Below are 22,781 nucleotides of genomic sequence, written 5' to 3'. Positions count from 1 at the left end.
GCTGTTTGTAGTAGCTTACCCGCATTCCTAATTTCCTATTCATTATTAAACCTACTCCTGCATTACCCCTATTTGATTTTGTGTTTATAACCCTGTAGTCACCTGACCAGAAGTCTCGTTCCTCCTGCCACCGAACTTCACTAATTGCCACTATACCTAACTTCAACCTACCCATTTCCCTTTTTAAATTTTCTAACCTACCTGCCCGATTAAGGGATCTGACATTCCACGCTCCGATCCGTAGAACGCCAGTTTTCTTTCTCCTGATAACGACATCCTCTTGAGCAGTCCCCGCCCGGAGATCCGAATGGGGGACTATTTTACCTCCGGAGTATTTTACCCAAGAGGACGCCATCATCATGTAATCATACAGTAAAGCTGCATGCCCTCGGGAAAAATTACGGCTGTAGTTTCCCCTTGCTTTCAGCCGTTCGCAGTACCAGCACAGCAAGGCCGTTTTGGTTATTGTTACAAGGCCAGATCAGTCAATCATCCAGACTGTTGCCCTTGCAACTACTGAAAAGGCTGCTGCCCCTCTTCAGGAACCACACGTTTGTCTGGCCTCTCAACAGATACCCCTCTGTTGTGGTTGCACCTACGGTACGGCTATCTGTATCGCTGAGGCACGCAAGCCTCCCCACCAACGGCAAGGTCCATGGTTCATGGGGGGGGGGGGGGGGGGGGTCACAAAAGTAGTAAACGTGAAATGTAGATGTTATAACGTAGTGTTCATTTCTTACCTGGTACATCACAATGGCAACAGTAGCCTCTAACTGTATTTTGAGATTTTCATTGCTCTTGGTATTCTATGTGAGCACGCTGAGCCGTAGTAGCAATAGGTATGTCGTTTTGGAAAGTATATCCGTTTAGAAAAATAACTACGATGGACAGAGATAATGAACTGCCGCAGTGGTCACAGTTATCTACAACAATGCTACATACAAATTGTCGAGTTGATAAGTACTTTAAAACAAATAAAAAGAAATTTGTAACAAGACAATGTGAAAAAAGGTAAATCCTGTTTGTGATTAATAAGTTATCTTCGTAAAATGTAGGAATCGAGCTGGACATCTCTGATGTCCTTTAGCCTATGGTAGGTAAAGTCTCTTTTACGTTAAAATTTTCTCAAATAGTAAGTTTTAGCGCAAACTCTGTATGCAATGTCAGAAGCGGGTTAAAAGAACTTTTCTGACGATACCTAATTCAACTCTGTGCGATTAATATGTGTTGAGAAAAAGAGATGTTGACCTGAAATAACAGAAAAAGTACCAAGTTGATTTTGTAGGCCTCGCTTGAAAGCGTAGGTCACGATCTCCGTTAAAACTATTATCTGCTTCAGGATTCTGTTAAATTCTTGTGACTTACATCTGATGAAAGGCTGATCTGCAACATTGAAATATTTAAAGACAGAACAGTGACAGCTCTAGACATATTACGATTCATGAATGGAAATCAATTGTATTCCAAAAAAGTAGGACCAGATCCCTACTATAGTTTATCATATAGCGGCTGAACAGTTCAAAGGAAATTTGAGTCTCATTTCAAATAAGTACCCTGCTGATACAATTACAGTCCGTGGTGACTTCAGTCCACCCTCGATATGCTGGAAAAATTATACGTTTAAAGCCAGCGGCAGGCATAAAACGTCATCCGAAAATGTACTGAAAGCTTTCTCAGAAAATTATTTTGAACAATTAGTTCATGAGCCCACTCGAAGCGTAAATGGTTGCTAAAGCATACTTGACCTTTTAGCAACAAATAATCCTGGACAAATAGTGACGAATACAGGGATTATTGACCACAAGGCAGTTGCTGCTAGGCTGAATACTGTAACACCTACAACCATCAAAAAGAAACGCAAAGTATATCTGTTTAAAAAAGCTGATAAAAATGCTCTTACCGCTTTTTTAAGATACAGTCTTCACTCCTTTCGATCTCACCATGTAAGTGTAGAAAAGTTGTGGAATGTTTTCAGAGAGGTAGTATCGACAGCAATTGTGAGATATATACCACATAAATTAATAAGTGATGGTACTGATCCCCCATGATACACAAAACGGATCGTTGTTGCAGAAGCAACGAAAAAAGCATGCCAAATTTAAGAGAACGCAAAATCCCCAAGACTGGCAAAGTTTTACAGAAGTTCGAAATATGGCGCGTAGTTCAATGCGAGATGCTTTTAATAATTTCCACAACGAAATTCTGTCTCGAAATCTGGCAGAAAACCCTAAGAGATTCTGGTCATACATAAAGCACACCAGTGGCAAGACACAATCAATACCTTCACTGCGCGATAACAACGGTGAAGTCATTGATGACAGTGCCACTAAAGAAGATTTATTGAACACAGTTTTCCGAAACTCCTTCACCAAAGAAGACGAAGTAAATATTCCTGAATTCCAATCAAGAACAGCTTCCAAGATGCGAAACATAGAAGTAGATATCATCGGAGTAACGAAGCAGCTTGAATCACTTAATACAGGCAAGGCCTCCGGTCCAGATTGTATACGAGTCAGGTTCCTCTCAGATTATGCTGATTAAATAGCTTCATATTTAGCAATTATATACAACCACTCGCTCACAGAAAGATCCGTACCTAAGGACTGGAAAATTGCTCAAGTCACACCAATACCCAAAAAGGGAAGTAAGAGTAATCCGATGAATTACAGACCTATATCACTAACGTCGATTTGCAGTAGGGTTTTGGAACATGTACTGTATTCGAACATTATGAAGTACCTCCAAGAAAACGATTCATTGACATCGTCAGCACGGATTCAGAAAGTATCGTTCTTGCGGAACACAACTTGCTCTTTATAATCATGGAGTAATGAGTGGGGATGTCAAATTGACTCCATATTTTTAGATTTTCAGAAGGCTTTCGACACCGTTCCTCACAAGCGTCTTCTAACCAAACTGTGTGCCTATGTAACATCGCTTCAGTTGTGCGACTGGATTCGTGATTTCCTGTCACAAAGGTCACAGTTCGTTGCAATAGACGGAAAGTCATCGAGTAAAACAGAAGTAACATCCGGCGCCGGCCGGAGTGGCCGTGCGGTTCTGGGCGCTACAGTCTGGAGCCGAGCGACCGCTACGGTCGCAGGTTCGAATCCTGCCTAGGGCATGGATGTGTGTGATGTCCTTAGGTTAGTTAGGTCTAATTAGTTCTAAGTTCTAGGCGACTGATGACCTCCGAAGTTAAGTCGCATAGTGCTCAGAGCCATTTGAACCATTAACATCCGGCGTTCCCCAGGGAAGTGTTATAGGCCCTCTATTGTTCCTGATCTATATTAACGACCTAGGAGACAATCCGAGTAGCCCTCTTAGATTATTTGCGGATGAAGCTGTCATTTACCGTCTTGTTAAGTCATCAGATGACCAAAATGAATTGCAAAATGATTTAGATAAGATATCTGTGTGGTATGAAAAGTGGCAGTTGAATAAAAAAAGTGTGAAGTTATTCGCATAAGTACTAAAAGAAATCCGCTAAATTTCGATTACGCGATAAGTCACACAAATTTGAAGGTTGTAAATTCAACTAAGTACTTAGGGATTACGATTACAAGTAAACTAAATTGAAACGATCACATAGATAATATTGTGGGTAGAGCAAACCAAAGACTGCGATTCACTGGAAGAACGCTTAGAAGGTGCAACTGGTCTACTAAAGATACTGCTTATACCACGCTTCTCCGCCCTATTCTGGAGTATTGCTGTATGGTGTGGGATCCACATCAGTGGTACTGACGGATGACATCGGAAAAGTACAAAGAAGGGCAGCTCGTTTTGTATTATCGCGAAACAGGATACGTGAATTGAAGTGGCAATCATGAAAACAAAGGCGTTTTTCTTTGCGACGGAATCCTCTCATTAAATTTCAATCACCAGTTTTCTCCTCCAGTTGCGAAAACATTCTGTTGGCACCCACCTATACAGGGAGAAATGATCATCACGATAAAATAAGATAAATCAGGGCTCGCACAGAAAAATTTAAGTGCTCGTTTTTCCGCGTGCCGTTCGAGAGTGGAACGGTAGAGAGACAGCTTGAAGATGGTTCAGTGAACCCTCTGCCAGGCACTTTATAGTGAATAGCAGGGTAATCACGTAGATGTGGATGTAGATTCTATTGCCGAACAATCACTGAAGGCTGTCACATCCATATCATTTGAAGAGAAATGGAAGAACTGTCAGGAAGTGTAACCCTTCCATGTTGGTAGTAGCTTACAAAACCATAGATCGACCGTTATTTGAATATTGTTAGACTGTCTGGGAACCCTTACCAGGGGGCACAAATAGAGGAAATAGAAAAATCCCAATGAAGAGCGGCGCATTGTGTCACTTACATGCTCAACCAAATCCGGTAATACACCCTAAAACAGAGACGTTGTGCATAACGTTGTGGTTTCCTGTTAAAATTACGAGGATATACCTTCATAGGAGTTAACCAATATTTTACTTCCTCCTATGTATATCTTGCGAAAAGTGACAGTGGTACATGAAGTACCCGAGGGCCATGGTGGTCTACAGAGTAGAACACTAGATATCGGCCGGGGCCCTGGTTTAGTACTGGATGAGGGTGGGGATTATTCTCTTTCCAATCCATACAGAACGCCCCAGGTCAACTTAGGCTGCTGTCAAAATAAGTACAGACGATCTTTCCCAAGCGTGAAGGGCGGCCGGGGCGAGGGAGGAGCCGCCCCTCCCCCTCCTAGTTCCACAGCGAATGGAAAGCCTGCATTCAACATGCAACCAGGCCGACAGCCCGGTCACAGACTTGTGCCACAAACTTTACTTTTATCTTACATAAAGTATCCTCCGCTACACACGATAAGGAGTCTTGCAAAGTGCATATGTCGATTGGGGAGGGAGCTGAGAGAACAGCCTGCATTTTATTTGAGCTCCGTTCGTTCACACCTCTATTGCACCAGAAGCGTTGGTAAATCAGCTCAATCTTCGTATCTGAAGATGCCAAACGCACTCCATAATAAGGGCCTCTGGTTGGTTACAGGGGATAATCTCTGCGCTGAGGCTTCGGGGCCGCCATTATTCGTTCCGCGGCAGCTCATCGTTATGCGACGTGGCTGCAAATACCACTCCATCGAACAGCACGCTCTATATTCTTCAGTCGGCCATCCGCATGAAAAGCACGTATATCGACGACACCCAAATGCCACGAGGGCTTTTCGAATGCGAGGGAGGCGCTTTCTGACAGACGTAGCAGGCACTAGGGTTCTGTCTCTTCCCTTCATGCTCCTTATAAAGGCCAAGAATGCTTTTTCCCAAATTTACAAAAACTTTCACTTATTCAAAGTCATTATGATAGAATTTTATCAGCTTTTAACTGACAAAACTGATTCTGAAGTATGATGATAATTTAGACTGTGAAGTCGTTTTCCTTGGCCTTGTCTTCAACATTTTTCTCCCGACTCAAAGTCTTTCAGTTCTACAGACAGTGGAACAGTTCAGACGTGATCGAGGCACTAAAATTCTACTTCAACTCCGATCCCTGAAATAAGTTTCTATCCATCCAGTACCTGTAACTACCGAGCGAGGTGTCGCATTGGTTAGCACACTGGATCAGCATTCGGATGGATGACTGTTCGAGTCCCGTCCAGCCATCCAGATTTAGGTTTTCCGTGATTTCCCTAAATCGCTCCAGATAATCGCCGTGGTAGTTCCTTTGCAAAGGGCATGGTCGACTTCCTTCCCAGTTACTTCGTAATCAAAGCTTCTGCTCCTTCACTGACGACATCACCATCGGTGGGACATTAAAGTGTAATCTTCATTCTTCCTGTACCACCGACAATCACATAAATTTGTCCGCGGAACACAGAACACAATCCACAAGTTACAGCCCTAAAGGAAGAAAATGGCATTTTTCTGGGTACCCAATCGTGTAGGAACACAGAAAAACGGTAAAAGGCGAAGGAGTCCTAAGAAAACCTACCGTAGTGCAGTGTTCGCTATTATCGCACCGTTGTCAGAAAATGTGTTAATGGGAAGACACGTTGTTCGGTGCGAGTGACAGTAAACCATGATCTGTGAATCTCACAACAAAACCAAGGACCATCTCTGTCCAGACACGAAAACCAGATGGTCTTCTTACGCGCTTGTGTATTTGTCACACTCTTTTATCGAATGCCTCTCTGCTCCAGCACGAGGAGCTGCCGGCTTGTAACGACTGTGAACACATTCTTTTCTGTGAAACATATTTCAATCGATTGAACCTTACGCATGATCTTTGGTATAAAGGAAGTAATTGTAAGTGTCAATCATTCTTACACCTTCTCCGTAAAATTGTAAGCGCTTTGGACCTCAAGGACGAACAGTGCGAACTGAGTTTGCCGTTATCTCTGCGAACTCCATGTTGGTTCTTATGGAGGAGATTTTCATTTTCCAAAAACGTAATAATATGTGAACATAATACATTTCCCACAATTTTAAAACAGAATGATGTCAACGATGAGGGTCTACAGTAGAGGTCTGCATTATCTCCGATTTTTACTGGCGAGTCCCGCTCGCCTCTCTGGCTATCGGGAGTATGCGGCCGAGCGTCCTCTTCCGCCGGCTGTGGGCAGCCGATCGCCAGCGCTCGGGCGAGTGCGCCAAACGCTCGGCCGGTCGCCAGTAACCGGTGGACTCAGTGGCAAGGGCGGCGCTTCGTCCACTCCTTGAGATCAGAGGCCACCGCTTCACATTAACCACTCACTTATTTCTTTTACGTATGTCTTTCGTTGTTTACTACCAGTTCTATAATACACTTGTTATTACAAATGATTGAAGCGATTTCACAGCTCTACTTGCCCGCATGCGTTCAACCGTTCCTTCTCTCACTGCAGGCCGACCCGTTGATTTCCCCTTACAGAGGCATCCAGAAGCTTTAAACTGCGCATACCATTGCCGAATGGAGTTAGCAGTTGGTGAATCTTTGTTGAACTTCGTCCTGAAGTGTCGTTGCACTGTTATGACTGACTGATGTGAGTGCATTTCAAGCACGACATACGCTTTCTCGGCTCCTGTCGCCATTTTGTCTCACTGCGCTCTCGGGCGCTCTGGCGGCAGAAACCTGAAGTGCGGCTTCAGCTGAACAAAACTTTATGAGTTTTTCTACGTATCTGTAGTGTGTCGTGACCATATGTCAATGAATGGAGCTACAGTGAATTTATGAAATCGCTTCAATCATTTGTAATAGCCCTGTATATGTTACATGTGATGTTTGTTAATATGTTGCAGACTACTGGAGTTTCGCCTTTGAGGTTATCATGTATTCCACTAATTGTAACGTTAAAAACTGTAATGTCTGTATTTAGTATTTTGTTCCGTTCGGTAGACAAACGGGAACACAGTAGTCTAATCATGGACTATGTGTAGCCTATCTCCAAACTCGGCCACATATAGGTTGTACTAATATTGAATGCAGGATCGGGAAGGAATGACGGAGTTAAAAGTAATACTCACGGAATTTTGTTGCACAAACGTTAATGTCTGAACCAATTATGACCTGTAAATAACGTTACAAGTGAATCATGACTATACAATTCGTTTTTCGTCATTGGTGCTCCCTGATACACAGGCGTCATTTGCGTTCCTGGAGCTATTACTACAGCTGCGGTTTGAACTTCTTCCTGTGAAGTCAATGAAAGTGGAATAATACACTTACAGAGTTTGAGGAATGTTTCCTACCTTGTGATTACGTGGTATGTTGTGAATACTTACGTAATTGTGATGGATCAATAAGAGATCATCCACCTTGTATGATTCCAGGCACGATCTAATGCTGGACAGCAGGTGACCGGTCTGGCTAAAATTTCTCTCGCTGGCAGCACTAGTGGCAGGAATACAGAGAAATCTTCTGGCTACTAACGACAGCCTTGGAAATAACCCACGTACGTTTTCCACCACTGCAAAATTTGTCCTTCTGCACAGCTACAATAGGATATGGAGAGCGAAAGTTACCTGTCGAGTTCATTGGTAGTAACTGTGTGTCCATCTTCGTCGTCCTCATCCGAACTCCAGTCCATCCTGGACTTTTTCATGGAAAGAACTTGGTCACTGTTTGCTTGAATGGACTCTAAACACGAATGAAAGCATCCGTAAGATATTCCTTCAAATATGTATACACCGTAGTTAAAATTACTGGTTACTAAAAAACTATATTTGCGGTGACATTTTATATATATCGCACAAATTACATCAAAACGCATTGTGGAATGTTTAAGCTGCGAAACCTTTCCCAAGTATCACATTGTAGACGTAATAAATGTTGATCTAACGAAAGATGGCAGATTAGACAAACAAACATTCGTTTACTAATTGGTTGCAGTGAGTGAACCTTACCATTTACGGGCAGTTCCGAGTACAATCGTCGAACTTCAACATAGGCGGCTTGCTTTTCGTCTGCTGTGAGTTTCTTCAAATGACGCCGTGGTGACCATAGAACCGTGTCAACGTAATGGATAGCCTCAATTTTGCACTTCTCTGTGATGAAGTATGCTGCTCTCCTCTTTATTTTCGCCACGAGCTGAAAAGGAAACCAAATATACATAAGTGCACTCTGATAATTCAACAGTTGTATAAAGGATCGTAGCCTATAGAAAGTGTTCTTACCTCGTTGTCACTGTCTATTGGTTCACAATGATGTAACAGACTCTTGTACCACGGCAGCACACGTTCCAACGTTGTTATCTTTGCAGTTTCCAAATCCAAACTCGCTTCTTTAAAGGGGGTTAAAAAAGCGACAACGTCTCGTACGCACCCTTCTTGGAAGGTTTCTAAGAGTGTCGATTGCCCCCAGGATTCTAGTAGATCTCGAATATCGTCGATTTGACTTATGACGGAATTGAGCATTAACAGTTTACTGTTCCACTGAGTTACAGCTTCTTGCTTCACAGAGTGCCGCAGACGCTCCGAGTGACCCGATCTCTTCAAATAGGCTACTATAGCTCTTGCTGATAGTAGACACGACAGGATTTCAGGAGCTTCGTCTTCTAAAAACGTCTCTTGAAACGTGTGACGAAGCGCAGTCATCAAGCAGTGATCAAAGCAAGGCAAACGGTCGTAAGATTCAAGTGTCTTCTTCATATTAGCTCCTTGGTCGGTGACAAAGTAACATTTCGTAAGATCATTCTTGTTAATTCCCAACGCAAGCATCCGCTCTTCGATTTGGTGCCGTATGTTCTCTCCTGTCCTAGGTACGTCCGAAAACTCGTTTGTTATCAAAACAAGCGTTTCTAGCTGCCACTCATCATTCACATAATGCGACGTCACAGTCAAAACATTTCTCTTATTGTAGTTATCAGACCACAGATCAGCGTCTAAAACGCACATCTTGTTCTTTAAGGCACATATTAGCTTGGGCACCATTCTCATCCGTATTTTGTCTGCCTTTTCTTTAATATTCCGCGATACAGTGGTAGGGTGCGGAAGAACATCTTCTGTACTGACTTGGCCGTAAGTGGCGCCAACATTGATGAGCTCCTGCGAATAATTCTTGAAGCCAATCTTGCTACAAGTATTTAACGGTAGCAAATCTATTCCACTCATATCGGCCAACCTATCAACAACAACTTTCTTTATGCTACTTGGAACTGCAAGTGGCCGGTGGACTTCTGCTCCGCATTTACTTTTGCAGTGCCGAATCATACCTGTTGTGCTTGACTGGTACGAAAGTATGGTATCACATGTGGTACATTGCATGAAACCAGCAGAAGCCTGCGTGACAGGATCCACTACAAGTGCAAACGATTTCCAAGCTTCACCTTTCGCCTCCTCTTCCGACATGTCTTTCTTCTTCAGGACTAATGAGCTGCTCCTAATTCTCTACATAATACTTGTCTTCGTTTCATCAATGGAACGTTTACGACCTATACTTGGTTTATCCATAACGCTGTCTGCGCTACTCAAAGCCAGGTCGTCAACTGCGTTTACACACGGTTTCTAATGCGATTTGGCACTGTAGAGCGCGCGGCGGTTGTACTGTCACCGGCCGAGATTGTGAGTACGCTCGAGCGCCCGGCAGTGCTCGACAGTCCAACCGATAACCGAGAGGTGGAAGCAACCGGCGGCATGGTGCATTAGACGGCCACAGCCGTATCGCAGCGTGGGTCTTTCCCAGCCGTCGAGCAGCGGCACGAAATGGAAAATGCTCGAGCGGTTGTTTTCCTCGAAATGCAGAGCTCTAGTCTACAACTACCTGTTTTAGTCCAACCAACCTTCTTGAAAACGGAAATGGCCTGAACTCGTTCCCAGTCGCTAAGTATCCTTCGAGGCTCAAGCAATTTACAATAAAGTTTCAGAAGTCACAGATGTTTCATTTGATCCATTTGCCATTCCAGTTTTGAGTACATTTAGAGATTTTCTATTCCCAGATCGCTCATTCCAATATCGGCCAGTTCGGCACTTGTGCATTTATAAAGAGGCAGTTTGATAGTAGAGTGGCGGGTTTGCTGCGGATTATTAGTTACCATACTGTCCGTCTGCCACTTGGAATGGCATTGCGGTAACACTAAATCGTACATCAGAATATAAATTAATTTTGCCCATTTCAGTACACCGACTGGAATATACTACCATCCAGCACTCCCAATTGATAACAGTAAATCACCGTTCAAGTCTCAACTTTAATGGTTGCTTGATTATATAAACACGGCTTAAAACTCGAAATTCCCATTCTTCAATACAGTGTTGCTCCACAGTTGTTCTGGCGAAGGAGTAGACTCTTGTGACTGGTGTCTCAGCAGAATAATCTCATAGAACGAGTCTTGTAAGATACCTCAAAAGTCAGGTGCTCTTGCGTAAGAAAATGTCTTCACGACGCTGACATTGCGGGAGTCGCCACCTGGAGATTCGTAAAGGAGCAACTGTGACAGCACTGTAGTACCGCGAGGGTTGACATGACGGGAAACCTTTAGCAGTGATGTCATGTTCTCTCGGCAGTCACAATCAGGACCTCGATCTTTGTGACTTAGAGGGAATACCAGCCAGTGTTACAGAAACTGTAGTGGACCAGAATTTCATACAGATATCACTATTTCTAGACAGGTATCATGTAGTCACCATAAGGAGCCAGCTACGAGCTGAGGCTAACCCCTAGTCTTGGATTCGAGATGAGTCAGCAAGCTGCCGCCGCCGGACTCTGCCACTTAAGTGTAAATGCTGCAATCTTGGCTCCTGCCAATCGGTGTTCGCCTTCGTATGTGCGAGTAAATATTGTTGTCTACCGCTAAATTAACTGTGATACCAATCGCACTGAATGACTTAAGGCAAATTCTGTGCCAAGCCTCGTAATAAACTCAGAAGTAAAACGTTAAAAAGCCAAGATCGCTAGTGAAGCAATTATTTCGATAGACGATTTCGGTAAGACTACGCCACCTTCTTCGCATTTTGTGCTCTACAAATACAGGAATAAACAAGCCTCGTGACTACTACCCTCACAAAGAACCAAGCCTGTAATAACAAGCGGAGTATACACTGACGCGTCATGGGATACCTATGTGCACTTATACATATGGCGATAGTATCATGTACAAAAGGTATAAAAGGGCAGTGCATTAGCAGAGGTGTCAGTTGTACTAAGAAGGTTCATGTGAAAAGACATCCGATATGATTATGGCTGCACAACGGGAATTAACCGACTTCGAACGCGGACTGGTAATCGTAGCTAGATGCATGGGACATTCCATCCCGGAAATCGTTAGGGACTTTGATATTCCGAGATCCACGAAATCAAGAGTGCACCGAGAATGTCAGATTTCAGGCATTACCTCACACCACGGACAATGTAGTTGCCGACAGCTTTCACTTAACGACCGAGAGCAGCGGCGTTTGCGTAGAGTTGTCAGTGCTAATAGACAAGCAACACTGCGTGAAATGATAGCAGAAATCAGCATGGGACGTACGACGAACAAATCCGTTAGGACAGTACAACGAAATCTGGTGGTAATTGGCTATGATAGTGCCTTTGCTAACAGAACAACATAACCTGGAAGGCCTCTCCTGGGCTCGTGACCAAACCTCTTGGACCCTAGACGTCTGGAAAATCATGGCCTAGTCAGATCTGTCCCGACTTCAGTTAATAAGAGCTGGTGGTAGGGTTCGTGCGTGGCGCAGACCCCACGAAGTCACGGACCCCAGTTGTCAACAAGTCACTGTGCAAGCTGGTTGTGGTTCCATGGATTGGATTGGGGCCTCTGGTCAAACCGGCTATTTGAAGACCAAGCAGCCATTCACGGACTTCATGGTCTAAAAAGACGATGGAATTTTTATGGATGACACCGCGCCATGTCACCAGGGCAGAATTTTTCGCGATTGGTTTGAAGACCATTCTGGACAGTCAGAACGAATGATTTGGCCACCCTTCATTTGTCCCGACATAAATCCCATCGTAATATTAATGGGACATAATCGAGAGGTCAGTTCGTGCACAAAGTCCTGCACTTGCAACACTTTCGCTATTATTGACGGCAGTAGAGACAACATGGTACAATATGACTGCAGGAAACTTGCAATGACCTGTTGAGACCAGTCCAAGTGGAGTTACTGCTCTATGCTGTGCAAAAGGAGGTCCGACACGACGAGGTATCTCATGACTTTTTTCACTTCAGTGTAAGTCCACTTGCGAGTATCATAACAGTTTTGCAAGGCGAATCAATGAAAAGTTAATAATGAAATGCAAACACATCATAAATTTTTCATGAAACTGTGTTAAAGATGTGCACTGCACACGCACAACCAGTTCCCATGAAATCATCTCATAAAACAGCAAGTCGTCGACGGCTCGCATTCGGCACCAAAGCGAGTCTTGTCTTCGCCACAGATCACAGTACTTCTTAAGCAAGTCCCACTGTGCTTTAATGGCCGTTAGAACTTTCATTGCCCTGTTCGTGCATAAGTGACAAGTATGCTTTCTTCACAGTCCAAACTCCATAAATAAGAGTTTGTATTTAGCACTTGGTACAGAATGATCTTTGTAGTTATACCGCAGTAACTCATACGTGGAATAATTCAAATGTTGAATTAGTGAAACTTAATATTGTAAGCTGCAATTTAGCATACAACTTATAACCGTCTAATGTCGAGTAGATCTACTTCATTTTAATTTTCTTTATTGTTTCCAGCGTAAGAGTAACCTCCTCATACAAGGCACAATAGCTTGTGGGGCAGGGAAACGAACCAGACCACACGGAATCCTTGCGGTGGACTAATGATATTAATTATCGCTAATCTGATGATCCTCCTAGCCTGACTGTCATTTTCAGAGAATTTTCCTCGCCTGTTTTAGAAGTTACTGGGCTGTTAACACGATTCACAGACAGATGGCGCTTACTGCAGCCCTACCCCAGGTTAACCTGGCTGTGGCGGCTAAAAGTGCATCCAGAAACAAAGTCTGAATAAAAAAGAAAAACAGCAGACCAAGTACGACGGGATGAACACTAGGAAAATTATAGAAATTTTCAATTTAAATATTAACATTGGCCGGCTGGAGTGGCCGAGCGGTTCTAGGCACTTCAATCGGGTACCGCGCGACCGCTACGGTCGCAGGTTCGAATCCTGCCTCGGGTATTGATGTGTGTGATGTCCTTAGGTTAGGTATGTTTAAGTAGTTCTAAGTTCCAGGGGACTGATGACCTCAGATGTTAAGTCCCATAGTGCTCAGAGCCATTTTTTTTGTTAACATTGTGACACGTTGCATATTAACCTTTTCTGACCCTGTCGAATGCAGATAAAAAAGGTCTTTAATTATCAAAATAGTGTAGTGGTACAATTATTGCATCCCTCCAAAACTCAGATGATAATTGTAGGAAGAACCGGTCGCAAGTTCCGCTTCCATGATTACTACCTCGCCATTTACAACTGTCCTGTCCATTTAACCAATACTCTAAAATATCACTGGCTAACCTTCAGCAAGCAACTGACGTACAAATTTCATCAGCTAACCACCCCGCAGAAAGCCTACAACTACTGAAATTACTAACTGGCCGTTCTTGGGATGCACACATCCACTATTCCTAAGTTCGATGAGCCCAGCGCTCTCCTATTGCCTGAGTATAGGCTCCTCCAGAATTGTATCACTGCCGCTTTAAGTCCTTGAGCACCACCCACTCCATCTTGCTTTTCGCATCCGTTTATCTTCCCTCAAAGTGGATCCTCTCTCCCCTCATCAAACTCCTGCCCCTCCTCACCCGCTTTAAATATCTACATTTAATATCCTACACTATCCACAAACTCCAATAACTCCATTATTTCACCTCTGACCACCAATCCTGTATGCTACAGCGTCTTTATCGATGCATCCTACCGTCTCTGCTCCTACACACATTTTATATCCACTCTCACAGCATCATAAACCGACTCCTCTACCAAACAATGATATCCGCGACAATATTTAACAAAACTGCAGATTATTACTGTTCCCCAGCCATCCCACTCTGCATCGGGTTCCCCTCCCTCGTCCCTCTCTACCTCTCCCCATCGCTTCCCCTCTTGCTGCTAAGTCCTGCCGAACAATCAGGCTACTACTCTGCGTCTTTCCATTGTCCACCCAGACGCCTACTTTCAGCCCCATTGTTTTTAGTCAATATGCCGTTACATTTTTTACCCACACGCTTCAATCCTACAGCATATGTTTCCCCTTCCCAAAATAATTGTTTCCCAGTTGAAGTCTTTGAGCGATGCGGTGCTGCTCTTAGATGAGCGTCGCCTTTTCTGCATTGCTATTTAAATATACATTTATGTTTTTATCTGTGAACGGGAATCATCTTCCACAAATGACGAATTTCATAACCACCCTGTCTGAAATCTAGAGAATATTTCTGAATTGCCATTAGCTCTTAGACAGATCCTTAGGAAAGGATAAAATGTTTGATAGTGCATTAGACTTCAGGTGTGCAGCCGTAGAAACTACGTTTATTACGTTGGTATCTTAACCTTACATCTTCCAGCAGACCTTTGAGTGAGCCAAGTGACTGAGGCTACGGTACGTGTATCCGTGCAATAAACTTCAGAACCGTCTAATGGCGGATGCGGCTACAGATATCTAGAAGTAATACGTGATAATAAAGTTTAGATTGCAAGCGAAGAAACGGAATCTGTGGCCCAACTTTCGCAACACACCGAATTTTTAGTGCATGTGGTCTGGTCGCAGTATTCATAAGAACGAGGCCAACTGCCTGCAATTACTGCCACTCTCGCGTACTGACTGAATGCTGCGTGTGCCTTAATCCATACATCGTCACCTGGCAGTGACGCACATTCCAGTTTTCTGCCAAAGAATCGCACACATTTTTCTTTTGCCTCCTAACTCCCGGAATGTCATCCTGACAAACGCTAATACTCGTAGAATTGAGATACCATTAATTTTGCCTTGTGGTTTCTGATCAGTTGTGTCAATTATCTTGTTTCATTACTATTTTGATGGATATCAACCCTCTACTTAGCTGTATAAATAACCATAGTCCCGCATTACAGTCTGGCAATTTAATTGTTATTGGTAGTAGTTCATCTGACTGAAATTTGCAGCACTCTAGTGCAATGTACGTAAATAACAAATGGGGAAACTAGCTTTCAAGATCGTTAGCATAAAACATCACTTCATCACTTAAACGAGTGCCCAAAACTAGGCCTTCATAAAAGTGAACTAAGTTATACCAATACAACGGGCCCACGTTCTGCATTTCCCACTACCCAAGCCTCAACGTTCATACAGCACTGTGCACCGATGCACTTCTTCAGAAAGGTCTTCTTTTTATCGTAGCCTGTTCTGCTGCTTTTCTCTTGCTTAGCTAATTTGCTGCCATTTAACTGCCCGCAGAAGAGAAATATACTACAATGACCGGTAACAGTGTTCTGTTGCTCGGAATTCGCGCACTTACAGTTACACCTACGGTCGTAAATATGACCGACACAGAATAAAGTTATTTTCATTAACAGTTGCTTCTTGTTGCACTGTGTTTTCTACGTTTAGTTTCATTTCCAATCGAATCTACATTTTGTTGTAGACAACGGCGGGGTCAGCGACTCTCAGAGCTGAGACAGTCTTGCACGTTCGATAGCGTGACTGTGGGACGTAAAACAGGCTGTTACCGCCATGGTATTATTTGGTGGCGGAATTACCGTCTGTTTCGATCCCATAACAATACGTCTCGAAACATAAATTCTACTTAACTACATTATTACCGAGAACAAGAAACGATTTTCTACTCTAAAGGAACGCAGGCGCTTCAGAACATTCTGTGCGGGAAAAACTATTTCGTGTGTGACAAAATGCTGACGGCTTTCCACAGGTCTCAAGATGTCATCATCATGGTCATCAACATAAAGACCTCCACACTTTATCACCAGCTTGGCTTCATAAGTGTAAGTACATAGTAAAGATTGCCCCTGCCCAACCCCCCATTGCTCACAATAACTTTGCAGGCCTCCCAAATTCCGTATGTCATTATGCGTTGAAATACAGCCTTTATAATTAGTACTGTATAAATATCTTCGTTACTTACTCTAACCTTTGCTAATGTATCATACACATAAGATGTGGCTGTCTGTTATCTGTATTCAGCCCGACCTAATATTTATGTATTGCTTCCGCATATGAAGCATGGAAGAATATAGTACCTAAATTTTGTATGTTTCCCTGCTTTAATTTTCATGATGGCAAAAATATCCTGATATTTCTTTACATTATTAGCTAGATCATCGCTGTTGTTGTGATATTCTTGTTTACGTCGTGTGTAACGGCAGCAGTATGAATGATATCATTTGGAACAATTTTTGATTTCGCTCGATATTTTCCAGATAACGGCGTAAGTGAAGATACGTTGTATATTCTAAAATAGTAATTCAGCAGGAAGATAGAAGTTTGAATATTATCTTCTTTTTCTTGTGAAACTGTTCATTTTATACATACAGGATGGAAAACGTTTGTAGCAAACCATGCCCCTGGCGTGGATCAAACTTGACGTAATTTAAGATACAAGTAGCACGAATTGTCTCAAATATAATTTAGTTGTACAGATTTCTGGTTATTTAGCTATGTCGTTTTCCCATTTTTTAATAGAGGCAAATGGTTTCACGCAATCTGTAGGGCCTATATGAGCTAACAACACTCCGTTAGTAGTCATTCTGGACGCCGTCAGGTGATCGCATGCTCAGAACACTGTATAGCCGGCAGAACTTTCTGGTAATGGTGGCCGCGCGTCAGCAATACATCTAACTTCTACTTATTTTTTTATTTCAAATAAAGCCTTCTGGAGGGTACAATCAATCAACATGGAACCGGGAACGGGATGTCAGGGATATGGGACGGGAGTAGGGATGGCAACCATTGAAACAAAAGCGTTTTTCGTTGCGGCTAGATTTTTCCACGAAATTTCGATCTTCAAATTCCTCCTCCGAGTGCGAAAATATTTTATTGACCTTCATCTACAGAGGTAAATATGATCATCGTAATAAAATAACAGAAATCAGAACTCTCACGGAAAGATTTATGTGCTCGTCTTCCCCGCGTGCTGTTCGAGAGTGGAACGGTATTCAAATACTCTGAAGGTGCTCCGAATCTTCGATTAAGCATCTGCTAAGCGCTTCAGTGCGAATTGCTGAGTGTCATTTAGTTATAGATGTAGTTGTAGACCGGTATTTTACACTCAACAGTAACACATTCCAGATTATTCAAGGACCGCTCTTGAAATATATTGCAACCACAATCAACAACAGAATCATCTTTAACAGCGATGTATTTGCCGAAGTACGTGCACCTGTATTACAATGGATCATCTATGGATGTAACACCACATTGCGATACTAGTTAACAACTTCACCCCGGAAGAATCCTACGTATGTAGAAATGATTACAATGATTGTTTTATAAAATTTGTCCACATATTTCAACGAAAATAAATTTAGAGTTTCCACACAAATAGGAACATTTGTTTTAAAATCATATATATATTAAGAAAATGTGTGTGTATGTGATTGTGTCTCTGTATTTTCTACATTTTGTCCTAAACTACTTCACCCAAACTTCTTAAAGACATACCTTACAGTCAGGCGCCACTCGTTATGTGGGGAAAACCACCTATCTATCAATGGGGTGGTGGTGGGGGTGAAAATGAAGCCTAGCCCGCGACGCGGTAATTCCCAGACTTAATTAATTCAATATTTGAGAATGAGAGTACCTAGTGACTTGCAACAAATTTTACTCATAATGTCAAACCCTTAAGAAATTTCTTCTCACTAACAACCGCTATAAAATGATGAAAGATTATCGCTTTCTACTTTTTCGCTATTAATACAGGAAAAGAACAGCACGAGGCATGACGTTATAATTTATTAAATTTTTACTACTAACTGCATTCGCGACAAATTTTACAGACAGTATGCACATATACCACTGAATGTAAGAACAAAATTTTATCACTGAAGGACACATACTTCAGGGAAATGATATCATAAACAATGAGATGTATGAAAAACTGCCGACATGCATGACATTTAAATTTATTACCTCGTCGCTACTATATGAAGTCATAAACATTAAGCACAAGGACAGACGCTGCGCGGTACGGCGTGCACTCAGAGATATAAATCGAAAGACGCATCATCGTGACTAGAGTATTCCTTATGGGTAAAGTATGATTTCTTGAAGAGTTTTTGTTTCTTCTTTCTCGGGAGATTTCTTGTTACTGAATGTCGTGTTTTGGCGCTTATATTTTGGTTGTATGGTACAGCATTTACATTTGTGCTCATAATTTGCTACCAGAATTATTAGAACGCCCAAAACGAATACAAACTGGAATTTATTGTAGTAAGTTACCCTTCGTGAGAGATTAATTTATATAAAGTCTTCTTGTTGAAAACAAATGTAATAAGTAGAATGCGAAATGGACAAATGTAGAATATTATGGGACGGTCAGCTGATGTCGAAACGAAAGTACAGTTAGCAATAAAGAAGGTGTAATGAAACATAGGTAATATGTTGGATGTAATGAAACTCACAGTACAGCTTTGCAGGTTAGTAAGGCAAGTTAACTCCAAACAGAACCTTCGTTCTATGTGCCAGCGCAATCAATGAGATCCCGCAGAAGCAAGGCAAACATTCCATCCGGGGCTCTCCTTGTTTACCTTCCAAAAATTCTCCATCACAGAAGAGACAGTCAGCATCGTTGTCTTATTGCACAGTAGGTGATACTAAGCACAGTTCACACGATACGTCAGAATCGAAAGACGCATCATTGTGACTAGAGTAATTATTATGAGTAAAGTATAATTTCTTGAAGAGTTTTTGTTTCTTCTTTTTCAGGAGATTTCTTGTTACTGATATTGTTTTTTGACGCTTAACATTTTTGTTTGCTTTGGGCTGTAGAATAGATCTTAGTTCGAGCTCTAACTTTTCATGGAGAACAGGTAAGTAGAGATGATATAGCAACTTCCCCACGTTTATTGGACATCATATTTTCCGGTAGTGCTAACACCTTCAAGCGTAGGACCAAAGTTTTTTTTCTAACGAGGAGTGGATATATAAGAACCTTTAGAAGAGCAGGGAACAGTTCCTTTAGAACTCTTACATGTTTCACAGAACCCGACAGAGCAACCTGTAAAATAATACTCTCTCTCTCTCGCCAAAGAAAAAGTCTCCAAATAAAAGATGGCCAACAGATACTAAATTAGTACTCTTTCAAGCAAATTCACACCGAATCTCAATATCTAAGACAGAGTTCTTACAGCTGATATAAATTTATGAAAACGTCGCTGTAGAATTTCGACAAAGCTGAAATGCAATCTCTCCTGAACAACTGAGGAACGTTGCTGGGACGGAGTCGACATTCTCCACAGAGCATAAGAACTAGTGGACTCTACATTCTCAGGAGGCAGCAGCGCCTAGCGGAGGACAAACCTCGGTATTCCAAATTGCCAGATTATTCCATATGATCCGACTCATCCTTACACAGACAGTTCTTCATTCTAGCTGCGATTCTGTCGTTAGTTTACATACAGTGCTGTGCGACGTGCATTGATCCATAGTTTCAAAAATTTGTTTGTTAGATATGAAGAAAAATACAAATATTTGATATAATGAAATTTTCCAGGTACTTAGTTATCATTTACGTAAGATCACTATTTATGAGCTTGATCTTGTAAACATGTTTTGATAAGACCAGTCACTTAGAACTTTACAGAGATTTGAAATCAAAGGCAATCTCATATAGGATGTTGGTAAGAACAATTCCCAGAAATCAGGTAGCATCACAGTATGTGTATGGCTTTTAAACTGTTGAGCAGCATTCCAAATATTATTTGATTCCCTTTAAATATCCCTTTCTTTGAAGGCTCTGAAAACATTCCAAATATTGATTGATTCCCTTTAAATATCCCTTTCTTTGAAGGCCCTGAAAACATTCCAAATATTGATAGATTTCCTTTAAATATCCCTTCCTTTGAAGGCTCTGAAAACATTCCCAATATTGATTGATTTCCTTTAAATATCCCTTCCTTTGAAGGCTCTGAAAACATTCCAAATATTGATTGATTCCCTTTAAATATCCCTTTCTTTGAAGGCTCTGAAAACATTCCAAGTATTGATTGATTCCCCTTTAAATATCCCTTTCTTGGAAGGCTCTGAAAACATTCCAAATATTGATTGATTCCCTTTAAATATCCCTTCCTGGGAAGGCTCTGAAAATTAAAGTCGCAGTACTTTGTAACCTGTTGATGAGTTCGTCGTTTGAAAAGTGTCCCCACCGATTCGAGCCTAGGAGGCAGAAGGCGGTGTTTATTACTAACAGCAACTCACGTTCGTATACTTAAACAACTGCGAAAAACTCGCGAAGCCTGGCTTTCTATACCTGAGCGCCTCCCGCTCCACTGTGCGACCGGGGGTTCGCCAGGGAGCAGCGGCCGCAGCCGCGCCCACCCACGCCGCTTCTGGAGACCCAGCCGGTGCAACTTCTCGGGAGTCACATAGCCCTTGCTTCTGATATAATTAAATCCTGGCGAAACGAACGAGCCCCTAATTTATAGGTGCAATTAAAACTTTTCTTATTAAGCTGATAAAAAGACCGGAAAGACAGGCGTGTTTTACGAAATATCAGCGATAATATTGTGCGAGATATTCCGAGTTGTGCGGGTAACCGCTCGAGGATGTCAGCGTACATTTTTTACGTTGGCTATACTGTGGCACGTTGCAGTTATGATCGTGTCTCTTATTCGGCGGAGGATATATTCTACAAAGTTGAGAAGGCCGTCTACAAAGAGCGGTTCATCGTAACTGTTAGTAGCTTACCTTTTCCTGTCACGTCTTTAAAGTTTTGTGTGGTGTTAAGGAGTTTCTTTCGCACAGGAAAAAGCAATTTCTGCGATAATTCAGTTTTTTATACTTAGCTATGGTAAAGTTTCCCTCCGAAGTTTTGTAGCAGGCATCTTCTTACGCTTTGCCGTGATTTACTTTCGAAGCAAGAGATGTTACTTGGTATGACAATATTAGATACAATCAAACAAAATTATAGATAAGCGTCTCTCAAACTGATTGGTATGTGAAGCATGACGAAAGATTCAGGTCAGGTTGGTGTATAAATTCGTATGGTTTTTGTTCTGCTTGTTGGTATTCTGGTTGCTATGGGTTCATTTATCGGCTGGTATTTTTATTTGTAGTTCACTGTTTGCTATTGTCATTATGTCAAAAAATGGTTCAAATGGCTCTGAGCACTATGGGACTTAACATCTGTAGTCATCAGTCCCCTAGAACTTAGAACTACTTAAACCTAACTAACCTAAGGACATCACACACATCCATGCCCGAGGCAGGATTCGAACCTGCGACCGTAGCGGTCACGCGGTTCCAGACTGAAGCACCTAGAACCGCACGGTCATTATTTCATTTGAAGGTAGTTCGTAGAGCTGTTGGCGCCATAAAATGGAGTACTAAGTGAAGAAATCAGAACATTTCCGACATATTCTTTTTGAATTCAACAGACTGATGACACTAGCGGTGGCAACCAGAAACATTTTCTCCGTGTATGAGACCAATGCCATTGGACAGAGCCCGGTAAGAAAATTGTTGTTTCGTTCTAAAGAGGATCATTTTGACATTTGTGACTCAACACGTTTAGGAAGAACTTCGGGGTTTGATGAAGATGGTTTAAATGCATTAATTCAAAATAATCCACCGCAAATGTGATTAACTGTGCTCATTCCACCATCGTGCCATATTTGCATGCAACGGGGAAGGTTCAAAAAGCGGATGTGTGCTTACCGCATGTTCCAAACCAAAATCACAAAAATTAGCGGATGGCCATATGTGCATCTCTGCTTGTTTGTCATCAATTGACTCGTAAACAATACCGACCAAAATGGTTCAAATGGCTCTGAGCACTATGGGACTTAACTTCTGTGGTCATCAGTCCCCTAGAACTTAGAACTACTTAAACCTAACTAACCTAAGGACATCACACACACCCATGCCCGAGGCAGGATTCGAACCTGCGACCGTAGCGGTCACGCGGTTCCAGACTGAAGCCTAGAACCGCACGGCCACACCGGCCGGCAATACCGACCATTCCTAAAAATTATCGTTACCGGTGACGATGAATGGGATCTTTATGCTAACATAAAGCAAAGAAAGGAATGGTTGAGCCCAAGGAAAGCAGCAACTCCGCCTACACAGACCAGCGCAGGCCCACAAAACAATGTTGTTCATATGGTGGAACAGCGACGGTGTGATGTTCTGCAAATCGGGTCCTCGTCGCGTAACCATTTATTGTCGAAACTGAGACGTCTCGCAGACGTCATCCGAG

Source organism: Schistocerca serialis, chromosome 2 (assembly GCF_023864345.2).
Source record: "Schistocerca serialis cubense isolate TAMUIC-IGC-003099 chromosome 2, iqSchSeri2.2, whole genome shotgun sequence".
In the NCBI taxonomy this organism is placed as follows: Eukaryota; Metazoa; Arthropoda; class Insecta; order Orthoptera; family Acrididae; genus Schistocerca; species Schistocerca serialis.
The sequence above is the reverse complement of the archived record's forward strand: the minus strand, read 5'-3'. Positions refer to the sequence as shown.